The sequence below is a fragment of the Hemitrygon akajei genome, chromosome 6, assembly GCF_048418815.1.
Source record: "Hemitrygon akajei chromosome 6, sHemAka1.3, whole genome shotgun sequence".
NCBI lineage: Eukaryota > Metazoa > Chordata > Chondrichthyes > Myliobatiformes > Dasyatidae > Hemitrygon > Hemitrygon akajei.
This window is the reverse complement of record NC_133129.1, coordinates 92,779,528-92,793,637: the sequence shown is the minus strand read 5'-3', so window position 1 is coordinate 92,793,637 and position 14,110 is coordinate 92,779,528. Positions and strand designations below refer to the sequence as shown.

General features: G+C 44.8%; 1 protein-coding gene across 6 annotated transcripts in view; it reads left to right on the top strand.

The window, feature by feature from the left end:
* The first annotated feature begins 10,986 nt into the window (after window positions 1-10,986).
* LOC140729277 (GRB10-interacting GYF protein 2-like) overlaps window positions 10,987-14,110 on the top strand; it is a 149,352-nt gene continuing 146,228 nt past the window's right edge. For all 6 annotated transcript variants that reach the window (XM_073048874.1, XM_073048873.1, XM_073048872.1 and 3 more), the window contains exon 1: window positions 10,987-11,107. The gene's annotated coding sequence lies outside the window, so the exon portion shown is untranslated. The remainder of the gene's footprint in view (window positions 11,108-14,110) is intronic.

Below are 14,110 nucleotides of genomic sequence, written 5' to 3'. Positions count from 1 at the left end.
CACTATGCTGTAATGTCTATACTCTAAGTATAGTCTGGATAATTGCTATCCAATAGTCTACTCTCAATATTCACCAAGATGATGAAAGATGTCATTGACAGGGCTATCCAGCAACATTTACACAGCTGACACACAAGGTACTGTAGATACTGGAAATCTAGAGCGATACACACAATGTGCTGGAGGAGCTCAGCAGATCAGGCAGCATCTATGGATGGGAATAAACTGTTGCCAATTCAGGTCAAGACCCTTCATCAGGACTCACAACTGCTCCACCAACCGCTCAACAGACAACGCCATTGCCATCACCCTCCTGCCATCATTGCCTAACCCACCTGGACAAAAAAGACACGTAAGGTTCGAATGCTGTTCATAGACTTCAGTTCAGCATTCAACACAATCATCCCTCAGAAACTGATTGGAAAGCTGAGCCTACTGGGCCTGAACACCTCCCTCTGCAACTGGATCCTAGACTTCCTGACTGGGAGACCTCAGTCAGTCCGGATCGGGAGCAGCATCTCCAACACCATCACACTGAGCATGGGGGCTCCCCAGGGCTGTATGCTCAGTCCACTGCTGTTCACTCTGCTGACCTATCCACGACTGTGCTGCAACACACAGCTCGAACCACATCATCAAGTTCACCAATGACATGACCGTGGTGGGTCTCATCAGCAAGAACGACGAGTCAGCTGACAGAGAGGAGGTGCAGCAGCTAACGGACTGGTGCAGAGCCAACAACCTGTCTCTGAATGTGAACAAAACAAAACAAAAAACAAAAGAGGAGGTCACGGAGCGACCACTTCCCGCTGAATATCGACGGCTCCTCAGTAGAGATTGTTAAGAGCACCAAATTTCTTGGCGTTCACCTGGTGGAGAATCTCAACTGGTCCCTCAACACCAGCTCCATATCAAAGAAAGCCCAGCAGCGTCTCTACTTTCTGCAAAGTCTGAGGAAAGTCCATCCCCCCACCCCCATCCTAGTTTTTGTACTGTGTCTTGTAACACCATGGTCCTGAAAAATGTTGTCTTGTTTTTACTGTGTACTATACTAGCAGTTATGGTCGAAATGACAATAAAAAGTGACTTGACTTGACTTGTCTAGCTTGGATTTAGCCAGAATTACTGAGCTGCAGAGCTCTTCACAGCCGTGTTCCAAACATGGACAAACAAGCCAAATTCCAGAGGTGAGGTGAGAGAGACCGACCTGGACGTCATAGCATCAAGGATTTCTGGTGGAACAGAAATGAACGGGCAAGAAGGAGAAAACACTCAGTGGTTGAAGTTGTAGCTTGCACAGAGAAATTTGGTTGTGCTTATCAGAGTTAATCAGCCCAGCCCAAAGTTGCAGAGGCTCTTCATGATCATTGGTGTACATGAACCAACCATCTTCAGCTGCTTCATCAATGATCTTTCTTCCACCATAAGTAGGGATATTTGGCTCTCAATTGCACAGCATTCACTTCTACTCACAGCTCTCCACACCTACAGGCAATAGGACCTAAACACCTTTTCAGACATAGGGTGACAGCAGCAAGCAATATTGGGGCTATACAATTGTCAGGTTATGGCTATCTCCAACAAGAGAGACTCTAACCACCAACCTCTCCCCCCCCCTTTTTTGGGGGGGTTTTGTGGCTGCATGTTAGGAGACGAATCTCAAGGTTGTATAACGTATATATACTTCGAACTTTGACACTCAAATAGCATTACAATTGCCAAGCTCCTTATCGTTATCACCCTATGATTATCCTTGGCCAGAAATTCAGTTTCACCAGCCAGAAAGACTAGAGGATGTAGATGCGTGAATGAAAAAGGGAATGAGGAAGGGAAACTACTGAGAATATTGCGAGTTAACTCTCAAAAAGGTAAAAAGAACAAATTTATAGCCAGACAAAGCTTCATGCCCCAGGTACTGCTATTAAATGGGGGGAGGGGGTTGTGAGGTTGGTGATGTTAACATCAAGGAGGGTGAGGCCGTGTTCTAAGCATACCTTTACAAGGAGGAGGGGTACTAAGGGGTAACCTAAATATTTCCCATTGCATGAGTGCTTTACCTTCTGTTACATTTGTTTCATGTGGCATTTGATAGAATGTCTTTTGTCATTCCAAATACACTGTATCTACTGTGCCTTTTTATCCACCCTGCATGTTACAACAGAATTTCAGAACGTGCCTGGCCTATGATTTGGAAACCAAGTAGAGTATTTGAAAATTGAGTCATAGCTGGAGAAAGAAACAACGTAGATCAGTGGGCACAGGGAACGGTGCATGAATCATCATGTAGTGCTGCAAAATTAACTGCCGGGTTTCAAATGGGATTGATTATAATACTTCCTAACCTCTGGTCTCAAACCTCCACTGCCTTGCAGCTTAGGGTGTCGAATTCTCAGAATCAGAATCAGGTTTATTATCACTGGCATGTGTTGAGAAATTTGTTAACATAGCAGCAGCAGTTCAATGCAACCATAATATAGAAGAGAATATAATAAATAAATAAATAAAATTCCGTATACATATAGTGAATAGATTAAAAATTGTGCAAAAACAGAAATAATATATATTTAAAAAGTGAAGTAGTGCTCATGGGCAGAGGGGAAGAAGCTGTTCCTGTATCACTAAGTGTGTGCCTTCAGGCTTCTGTACCTCCTACCTGATGGTAACATTGAGAAAAGGTCATGCCCTGGGTGCTGGAGGTCCTTCATAATGGACGCTGCCTGATGCACCATCAATAACTCACTCTGAGACGTAAGAAGAGAGTTATCGGCTTTTATTGACTGGAAGAATGAACAACCCAACATCCTGGAGAATGAGGGCCGGCCTCAGGCCTCATTCGCCTTTATACAGGGGTTTGTGGGAGGAGCCACAGGAGCAGTCAGCAGGGGTCTGTTGGGAGCAAACCACTCTGGTATATGTAGTTCACCACACTGCCTTTCTGAGACACCGCTCCTTGAAGCTGTCCTGGGTACTTTGTAGGCTAGTACCCAAGATGGAGCTGACTAAATTTACAAACCTCTGCAGCTTCTTTCAGTCCTGTACAGTAGCCCACCCCCCATACCAGACAGTGATTCAGCCTGTCAGAATGTTCTCCACAATACACCTATAGAAGTTTTATAAATATATCTGTGGTGAACTACATATACCTGTCTGGACACGCCCCCCCCCCCCCCCCCCCCCCCGCTGACTGCTCCTGTGGCTCCTCCCACAGACCCCTGTATAAAGGCGATTGGGGCCTGAGCCCAGCCCTCAGTCTCCAGGATGTAGCATGGTGGTCAACTACTGCTTGTTCTTTCTTCCAGTCAATAAAAGCCGATATCTCACCTCACGTCTCAGAGAGTTATTGATGGTGCATCAATATCATAAATAATAATATATTTTAATATAATTTACAGTACTGCAGAAAAGTCTTACACACACACACACACACACACACACACCCTCCCCCCCCCCCCCAGGTTCCCAAGACTTATACACAGTACTGTAGTAATTTTATGTATTGTACTGTACCGCAGCAGCAAAAAAAAATTCATGACATTTATGAGTACTGATAAACCTGATTCTGATACAGGTCTCTATTGTGGACTGAGAGTGGGAAGGGGAATCACGGTTGGGAAAAGGGGAAGGGAGAGGGGAGGGAGCAGGAAGCACCAGAGAGACATTCTGTAGTGATTACTAAACCCATTGTTTGGAATCAAATGGCCTTGCCTGGTGTCTCAGGGCTGGGTGTGGCTGCACCCACACCACCCTCCCACTCCGGCTACTCCTTCACTAACACCAGTCCCATACCCCTCCCTTGGCACTCCACCCTCACCATTCCCAACATTCTCTGCTCCTGCCTGATTTACAAACTCACTCTCCACTCCACATTGACAAATACAGTACTGTGCAAACATCTTAGGTGCCCTAGCTATAGATATGTGCCCAAGACTTTTGCACAGTACTGTATATAATCATATAATATGTAATTGGTGAATTTTGCAGTAATCACTGTACAGTTGTTTCTAGAATCATCTTAGATTTCTTGAATTTGGCAATTTTATAGGATAATTGTTGGCAGAATCTCAGAGATGAGAGGGCATAAAGAAACGAGATATATCAGCTAATTGAGTGATGTCACAGTAACAACCTTGCACACAATGTTGGTGCGACGAAAGAATTGGTTGTAGACTTCAGAATAGGTTAACATAAGGGAACACACACCAGTCCTCATAGAAGGAGTCAGAAGTGGGAACAGTAAGCAATTTCAAGTTCCTGGGTGTCAATATCCCTGAGGGTCTATCCTGGACCCATGATGCAGCTACAAAGAAGGCACGACAGCGGGTATAGTTAATTAGGAGTTTAAGAAGATTTTGTATGTCACCAAAAACACTCAGAAATTTCTACAGATGTACCGTTGAGAGCGTTCTGACAGGCTGCATCACTGTCTGTTATGGGGGAGGGGGCACTGCACAGGATCGAAATAATCTGCAGAGTTGTAACCTCAGTCAGCTCCATCATGAGTACAAGCCTCCATGGTATCCAGGACATCTCCAAGGAACAGCCCCTCAGAAAGGTGGTGTCCATTATTACCCATCACCCAGATCATACCCTCTTCTCTTTGTTACCATCAGGTAAGAGGTATAGAAGCCTGAAGGCACACACTTAGTGATTCAGGAACAGCTTCTTCTCTCTGCCATTTGATTCCTAAATGGACGTTAAACCCATGGAAACTACCTTACTTTTTAAAAATATGTATTATTTGTTTATGCACTATTTTTAATTTAACGATTTAATATAGAACATAAAGAACATAGAAATCTACAGTATATTACAGGCTCTTCGGCCCACCATGTTGTGTCAACCATGTAACCTACTCTAGAAACTGCCTAGGATTTCCCTAGCACATAACTCTCTATTTTCTAAGCTCCATGTACCTATCTAAGAGTCTCTCAAACGACCCCATTGTATCTGCCTCTACCACTGCTGCAGGCAGTGCATTCCACATACCCACCACTCTCTGTGTGAAAAACTTACCTCTGACATCCCCCTTGTACCTACTTCCAAGCACCTTAAAACTATGCCTCCTCGTGTTAGCCAATGTATCCATGGGAAAATGCTTCTGGCAATCCACATGATCAATGCCTCTCATCATCTTATACACCTCTAACAGGTCACCTCTCATCCTCTGTCACTCCAAGGAGAAAAGGCCGAGTTCACCCAACCTATTCTCATAAGTTACGTCCTCCAATTGAGGCAACATCCTTGTACATCTCCTCTGTGCTCTCTCTATAGTACCCATATCCTTTCTGTAGTGAGGTGACCAGAAATGAACACAATACTCCAAGTGGGGTCTGACGAAGGTCTTATATAGCTGTAACATTACCTCACAGCTCTTGAACTCAGTCTCACACTTGGCCAACACATCATATGCCTTCTTAACAATACTGTCAACCTGCGCAGCAACTTTGAGTGTCCTGTAGACACAGACCCCCACACTGCCATGTCTTACCATTAATATTATATTCTGTCTTCAAATTTGACCTACCAAAATGAACCACTTCACACTTACCTGAGTTGAACTCTATCTGCCACTTCTCAACCCAGTTCTACATCTTATTGATGTCCCGCTGTAACCTCTGACAACTCTCCAGACTATCCACAACACCCCCAACCTTTGTGACATCAGCAAACTTACTAACCCACCCTTCAACTTCTTCACCCAGATCATTTATAAAAATCACAAAGAGTAAGGGTTCCAGAACAGATCCCTTCCGAACACCACTGGTCAGCGACCTCCATGCAGAATAAGAAGCATCTACATCCACCCTTTGTCATCTGTGGGAAAGCCAATTCTGGATCCACAAAGCAAGATCTCCTTGGATCCCATGCCTCCTTACTTTTAGAAGGAGCCTTGCATGGGGAGCCTTATCAAATGCCTTATTGAAATCCATATACACTACATCCACTGCTCTACCTTCATCAATGTGTTTTGTTACATCCTCAAAGAATTCACTCAGGCTCATAAGACATGATCTGATACCCACACACACACTTACTGCAGTTGATTTACTTATTTTTCTTCTATATTATCATGTATTCCATTGTACTGTTCTTGCAAAGTGAGGATTACATTCCTTGACTTCTCTAGTGCCTTTAACACCATCCAGCCCAAGATCTTAAGGCACAAACTAACGGAGATGGGAGTAGACTCTCACATGGTGGATTGGATAGTGGACTACTTGACAGATAGACCTCAGTATGTGCGGTTGGGAGACTGTAGGTCTGACACGGTGGTCAGCAGCACAGGGGCGCCGCAGGGAACCGTACTCTCTCCGGTCCTGTTCACCCTGTACACATCAGACTTCCAATATAACTCGGAGTCCTGCCATGTGCAGAAGTTCGCTGATGACACGGCCATAGTGGGGTGTGTCAGGAATGGACAGGAGGAGGAGTATAGGAAACTGATACAGGACTTTGTGATATGGTGCAACTCAAACTACCTGCGTCTCAATATCACCAAGACCAAGGAGATGGTGGTGGACTTTAGGAGATCTAGGCCTCATATGGAGCCAGTGATCATTAATGGAGAATGTGTGGAGCAGGTTAAGACCTACAGGTATCTGGGAGTACAGTTAGACGAGAAGCTAGACTGGACTGCCAACACAGATGCCTTGTGCAGGAAGGCACAGAGTCGACTGTACTTCCTAAGAAGGTTGGCGTCATTCAATGTCTGTAGTGAGATGCTGAAGATGTTCTATAGGTCAGTTGTGGAGAGCGCCCTCTTCTTTGTGGTGGCGTGTTGGGGAGGAAGCATTAAGAAGAGGGACGCCTCACGTCTTAATAAGCTGGTAAGGAAGGCGGGCTCTGTCGTGGGCAAAGTACTGGAGAGTTTAACATCGGTAGCTGAGCGAAGGGCGCTGAGTAGGCTACGGTCAATTATGGATAACTCTGAACATCCTCTACATAGCACCATCCAGAGACAGAGAAGCAGTTTCAGCGACAGGTTACTATCGATGCAATGCTCCTCAGACAGGATGAAGAGGTCAATACTCCCCAATGCCATTAGGCTTTACAATTCTACCGCCAGGACTTAAGAACTTTTTAAAAGCTATTATTAATGCTTTTTGAGATAGTGATTTAGATGCATATCATATTTTTTACTGAGTTAAGTATTGTATGTAATTAGTTTTGCTACAACAAGTGTATGGGACATTGGAAAAAAGTTGAATTTCCCCATGGGGATGAATAAATTATCTATCTATCTATCTATCTATCTATCTATCTATCTATCTATCTATCTATCTAAATCTCACGATGAATGCTGGTGATTTTAAACCTGATTTTGATAATTATTGCCCTTTTGAAGAAGGTGGTAACTCTTGACAGCAGTTGTGGCAGGTTGAAAATGACCTTGAATACTTCCACTAGTTGGTTGACACAAGTTTTCAGAGCCTTACCAGGTCCTCCATCTGGGCCTGCCACCTTGCAAGGGTTTACCCTCTTGAAAGACAACCTGATCTCAGCCTCTGTGGCAGAGATCACTGGGTCACCGGATACAACAGGGATCTTCACAGCTGTAGTTATATTCTCTCTTTCAAAGTGGTCATCCAAGGCATTGCACTCACGGTGGTAGTGAAGCGTCACTGCCATTCATGCTATTGGGTTTCGCTTTGTAAGAAGTAATGTCCTGCAAACCCTGCCATAGTTGATATCCATCTGATGTCACCTCCAACCTTGCTTGGAATTATCTTTTTTGTCCTTGAAATAGCCCTCAGCAAGTTGTACCTGTTTTTTTTTGTACAGATCTGTGTCACTAGACTTAAGTGCCACAGTCTAGACCTCAAAAGACTCATGAAGTCTCACTCTTGAGTTGGTAGAGCTGCAAGGCAGTGGAGGTTTGAGATCAGAGTTTTCCTTCTCTTAGAGAGCTGCCAATGGCAATCTCCATCTGCTCGAAGTGACTAGTTTTAAGGTGCCAGTAACCTGCTTTTGCCCCTTCCCCTGTCAGTAGAAATGGTTCTGCCAGGCTAAGACACATGTGAAGGCTAGGAGCTAGACATGGTTGTCAGAGGCTATTTGAGATACACACCATTGGGAGGATTTAATAGGCAGTGGGAGCTTATCTCCACTTCAACCCCTGGCTAGAACAACCTCTCTGTAATGGGGCATCAAAAACAAGAGGGCATAGTTCTAAGGTGAGACGAAATACAGGTAGTTTTTAGGGGGATCTGAATAGGTAAGTTTTTTGACACAAAGAGTGGCTGATATCTGGAGCATACTGGTAGACGAGGCGGTGGAAATGGGTACAATTACTTCAATTAAGAGGAATTTAGACTGGCATTTAAATAGGCAGGGTATACCATCCTAATGTAGATGGGCAGAAGAGCTAATATGGACATGGTCGGCCAAAGGTCACTTTTCTATGTTATATGACTCAATAACTCCATACAGCAAACCTGTCATTCCGGGACCAGATTGGTGAATCTTCAATAGGCTCCCACTTAAATGAAAAATATGAAAAATGTTTACAATTGTGTATAATAACAAGGGGACTGCTGAGAGGATTCTCATGGAAGGGATAAGGAATATGAAGGAAACTTCAGAATAGATTGGAATAGTGGACTGGACAGGATGTGAGGCGAGGCTTGAAACAGAATGAGAAAAAAGCCCAAGGCCAAAGGGAAGCAAGATTTTTGGGAGGCTTCAGGCTGGGATTGAGAAGGTATGAGAGAGGAACTCTCAAGATTTCGGTGGGGTCAGTGATGATATATGATCTGAGAATCCTCCAGCCCTGGTGGGGGATGTTTCAAACAGGGTGCGGGTATTTTGTTCAGGGTTAGATGAATGAGGGAGGTCTTATGGTAACAGAAGACACAAGAGACTGCAGACTAGAGCAACAAACAATCTGCCGGAGGAACTCAGCAAGTTGACCAGCGCCTGTGGGAGGAAAGAAATTGCCAACATTTCAAGGTGAAACTCTACATTATGTTTTGTAGTAAGATGGAAGAAATAGATGAGGCAAGGCCTCAGGTCACTGTGTATGATAGGCGTGCCTTGGTTTGAGTTAGTCTGTGCCTTAATGCGCACGAGGGTGTTTTACCAATGGAAATTCCTTTATGCAGGGTCCTGGGGTGGAAGGTGTACAGTGCAATAGATTTTTAAGTAGATTGACTGACACTCTATCCACTTATCCATACTGTGACTGGGAAGAGTCAGTGTACCATGCATACATGGAATGTGAAAGGTTGAATATCTGAAGGGGCTGCTCCTCAGGTTCTGGCTATATTTCAGCTCTGTGCTCCTTAAATATGGCACCCACTACAGAAGGGGGTGGGTCGCTTGGAGCATTTACTTGTGAGCTTGCTTCTGGACCTGGCCAAGATGGCCGTTTATGGGTCAAGATGGCAGAGAGAGGGGTCTGCCAGGGCTGACTGCCTGCCCCTCTTCCAAGGATATGTTCATGCCCGGATGTCCTTGGAGAGGGAGCATGTGGTCATGACAGGTATGGGGGGGGGGTGCAGTGAAGCCCCCTTCCCAAAGAATAGAATGTTTTATAGTAATACTCACAATTTGATTTGAAGTTATTCACTGTCTGGTAAATATTTGATGTTTTTATTTGGTTTATTTTTGTGTAAATAAAATTTAGTAGTTTTGTAAAAAAGGATACCATCTTGGGCAGGATGTGTAGGGAGTCCAACATGGACTTAAGAATTTGACGGAAGCCACCTCAGGCTGTCACATGGATGAGTCCATTGCCAGATCAGCCATGATCTTATTGAATGGCGGAGCAGGCTTGACGGGCCAGATGGCTGACTCCTGCTCCTATTTCTTCTGTTCTTGATGTAACGGGCAGTGAGAGAGCAGGCTGGTTGTGGAAAGGCTGAGGAGTTGGGGTATGTCCTGTCACTGCGGAACGCTGTTCAGGGTTCAATTCCCACGGTTGTCTGTCAGGAGTTTGTATGTCCTCCCTGTGACTGCGATGGTTGCATTTCCACCCACGTTCCAAAGATGTACGGTTAGGGGTAGTGAATTGTGGGCGTACTTTGTTGGCACTGGAAAGCGTAATAACACGAGGGCTGCCTCCAGCGCAATCCGGGGACTGTGCTGGTGGTTGATGCAAATAATACATTTCACAGTACGTTTGGATTTATGAACCGAGTAGAAGCAAATCTTTAATATTTTTATGGGGTGACACAGCAGCATAGTGGTTAGCTCAACACTTTATGGTACTAGCAAACCAGGGTTCATTTCCCACTGCTGCCTGTAAGGAGACTGTACGTTCTCCCTGTGACTGCATGAATTTCCTCTGGTGGTCTGGTTTCCTCCCACAGTCCAAAAGAAGTACAGGTTGGTAGGTTAATTCCTCATGAAAAATGTCCCATGATTAGGCTAGGGTTAAATGGGGGGAGGGTGTGATTACTAGGCTACGAGACTCGAAGGATTGCAAGGGCCTACTCTGCCCAGTATCTCACTAAATGAGTAAAAAAATCAATATACAAGCTGCAGATGAGATCGTGCGGGGTTCTGGCAACGTGAGGGAGGGAACTTGGGCTGAGGCTTAGAAAACATACGAAGGGATATGAGAACGACAGTGTACAAGGAGAAAAACACGAGGAAATCTGCAGATGCTGGAAATTCAAACAACACACACAAAATGCCGGTGGAACACAGCAGGCCAGGCAGCATCTATAAGGAGAAGCGCTGTTGACGTTTCGGGCCGAGACCCTCCGTCAGAAACGTCGACAGCGCTTCTCCTTATAGATGCTACCTGGCTTGCTGTGTTCCACCAGCATTTTGTGTGTGTTGAGTGTACAAGGAGACTTCGGGGCGGCGCGGAGCCGGTGAGGGATCAAGGCCTTTGGGTGGTGGGGTGGGGTGGCGGGGGCGTGGGCGGCAGGCGGCCGGCGGGAGACCGTCCTTGCCCCCCCACCCCGCTCGTTCCCGCGCGGCACGTGGCTCGGGACGGCTGACATCCGGGTCCCGGAGGCGGCTGCGCGTGGGGGTCACGTGAACGGGAGCGCAGCGGCCATCTTAGAATCGGAGAATCCGCAGAGAAGCGGCGGCGGCGATAGTGTGTGAGAGAAAGCGAGAAGGAGAGACGGAGGCGGACCACTCTGCTTTGTACCAGGTAATCAGTGCTCGCGTGGGTATCATCTCGGGCTCGGTGCGGAAGGGAAGAGCTGGAACCTCCATCTTGCTTACCCACTGGCCCGGCTCCGCCCCTTCTTTCTCCCCCCCCTCCTCTCTTAGGCCCCGTCGCATCCCCCCGCCTCGAGTGACTGCGGCTCCCACTTTGGTCTTCAGGAGAGCTCGAGGCCTCCTACCTCTGACCGAGTGAAGCTCGTCGGAGCGAGAGAAGCAGCTGCCTGACAAGGTACTGGGCGGAGAAAAGGATGATAATCCCGGCCCTCAAGCCGCCGTTCAAAACTAACCCATTTCACCCCGAATTAATTCGGTTTGAATTTATTCGAACTAAAAATGAACGCGCAATAAATCTGGAGAGCGGTGGATGGAGATTAGACGTGGCAGCTCTGCTTCCAGGGTTGTTTGGCAACGAGGAACCTTCTCGCAATTTGAGATGTCAAATGTCGGGCTTTTTTAAATATTTCATTCATAATTAATAAACAACCCCCCCCCCCCCCCGCCCCGAAGAACGTCCCCGCTCCCACATCCAAACAGATGGCAGTTTGTGTTGCTTGGCAAGTTCTAAATGGACATTTAACTTTAAAAAAATCTTTCTGAAATAATACATCGCATTATTATGCAAAAGGAATGGGTGTTTGCATTAGGCTGCCTGCAGACACTTTCTCCGGTGACCTTTGTCCCTGTATTTGAAGTTGTCCCCATCCTTTTTCTATTTGGGGTAGGTCCAAGTTACGACTTATTAACAACAGCGAGCGATCTTTGTGCGTTTTGATCACACCTCTCTTTGTATGACATTGATTTGTATATCTTTGGGGGGGTAGAAGGGGGAAATGTTGGTTTGTGGGAAGGTAAACACTTGTGCGATTTGAATCTTGTGCACTTGGGGAAATGTTTTGACGATCTGAGACGGTCTTGTCAGTGGGGCGTGTTGCAGTCTTTGCAACAGACAAGGCCCAAAATAATCTTGCATCTGTTTGTTATTGTTTTTGTGGGTCATGATGTGCTTTAAATTTTTTAAAAAAATGCTAGCTTAACTTATATGTGCTTTAACAGTTAATAGTAGTCCATAGTCTCAGACGGTCGTTGTTTGAAATTGAGAGTCATGTTTTGCACTTATTTTTGGCATTGTTCCATGTGACAGAGTATGCTTGTATGTTTAAAGCATTTTTCTTTTGTAATGTAATTGCCAAGTAAACTTTTGGAAATGCTATGCTGTTGAGCAAATTTTGTTGTTTTTTTTAAAAAATGTGGGCGTGCAATGATTTTGTGGTTTCAAAAGTGATATAGCAAAATGGCAATCCAAGCTGAATGGTTATTTGCCTGTTGTGTTAATGACGACCAGTAAGGTTTTTGTGTTTGTATTTGTTGTGCTGTCTTGTAGTTGTGAAATTGCAGTGCTAACCCATTTGAACCAGTGGAATTAGTTGCTTTTCTCATGGACCCGTTGTCCAAAGTGAAATACAAATGAACTGCTGGATATGTTCTACAGAACTAGTTTTGACAAAGGGTCAATGATGTAAAATAGTAACTTACTTTTCTGCTTTAAAGATGATGTCTGACCAATTGAGATTTTTAAATTTCAGTTTTTAAGGTTTCTGGCAGCTGTAGTTTTTTTAAAAAGTTCAGTCAATGGTTGATTGCCTTTATCTCAAATGGGAAGTTAGTATATCTTGTCACTTATAAGTGGGATGCTTGGTTTTGTGTATACTCTCACACATTACTGCCTGTTAACGCTGCTGGCATGTAGGTCCATATTCTACATTGCTGTTTCCGTCACAATTTTGTTTTATCAGTCAAGGTTGTTAGCCCTGAGCTGAACCTGGAGGAGGGACCACTCTTAGCCTGGCCTCTATCCTTTGACTTGTTTGGCATGGGTGACCCTACCAGGAGCCAAAACACAGGACCCTGACTCTAGCCAACATAGTTCTCTGGGTCATTGAGGCATGCAAGCCTCCAAGTGCTACAAGGTTGTGGTCCTCTTGGAGGAAATTGATTTAGAGGAGCTGTGAATTTACTTGTTGATATTGATGGAGATATTTAGAAACCCATAATCTCCAACCTGTCAATGACCCCTCAACAAACGTTCTCTTTTGTCCTTCCCTCCCTGTTCCAACCACTCTCAGTTCCCTGGAATTCCCTTCCTCTCCCTCCTTTCCATGCCACCATCTCTTGCCTCCACTCATTTGACAGCATCCCCCCTCTCCTTTCTCCCTCCATATTTCATCCATTTATTTTCTCCCCCACCTCTGCTTAGATACCATGGTTTCTGGTTTTCATTAGGTTTTGCATAATCCAATTTATAACAATGTTGCAACATTAAAGATGTATTATAGAACCAGAAGTACAGGTAGGATGATTCAGATACAAAAGGTTGTGTATCCCTATGATCCCATATGACTGAGGCACTAGTTGTCAAAGACTTGAAACAACCCATTCCTACTTTATAGGTGTCACTGGACAACGATGGTGATGTTTATTGTGTCTTGCAACTCCAGTTGAATGCACAAGTTGTTGAGGTCTTTCATTGATTCTATTATAGTTATTATTCTGTTATGGATTTACTGAGTATGTCCCCAAGAAAATAAATCTCAGGGTTGTGGATGGTGACATAGATGTACTTTGATAATAAATTCAGTTTGAACTTTTCAACTTTGGCTCTTTGCAGCTTGCCAAGACCTTTCGAGGCATAGGTAACATCAACATCTTTCCAATTTGCTTTGCCTTTAGACACTAACATTTATATAAACCCTTAAAATGGGGAAAATGGCAAGTATAGAAGTATTAGGACCAATGATTAAAGTTTTGATATGATGGTAGGGTTTAATCAAGGATGAATTGAAGCAATTTTTCTTGTTCAGTGCCTTGGGGACCAGTGAACCAGAATCAGAGAGAGGCTATCTTGAAGAGTAATATAGTTGAAGGAATTTAACATTGAACATGGAAGAGTACAGCTGAGGAACAGGCCATTCAGCCCACAGTGTTGTGC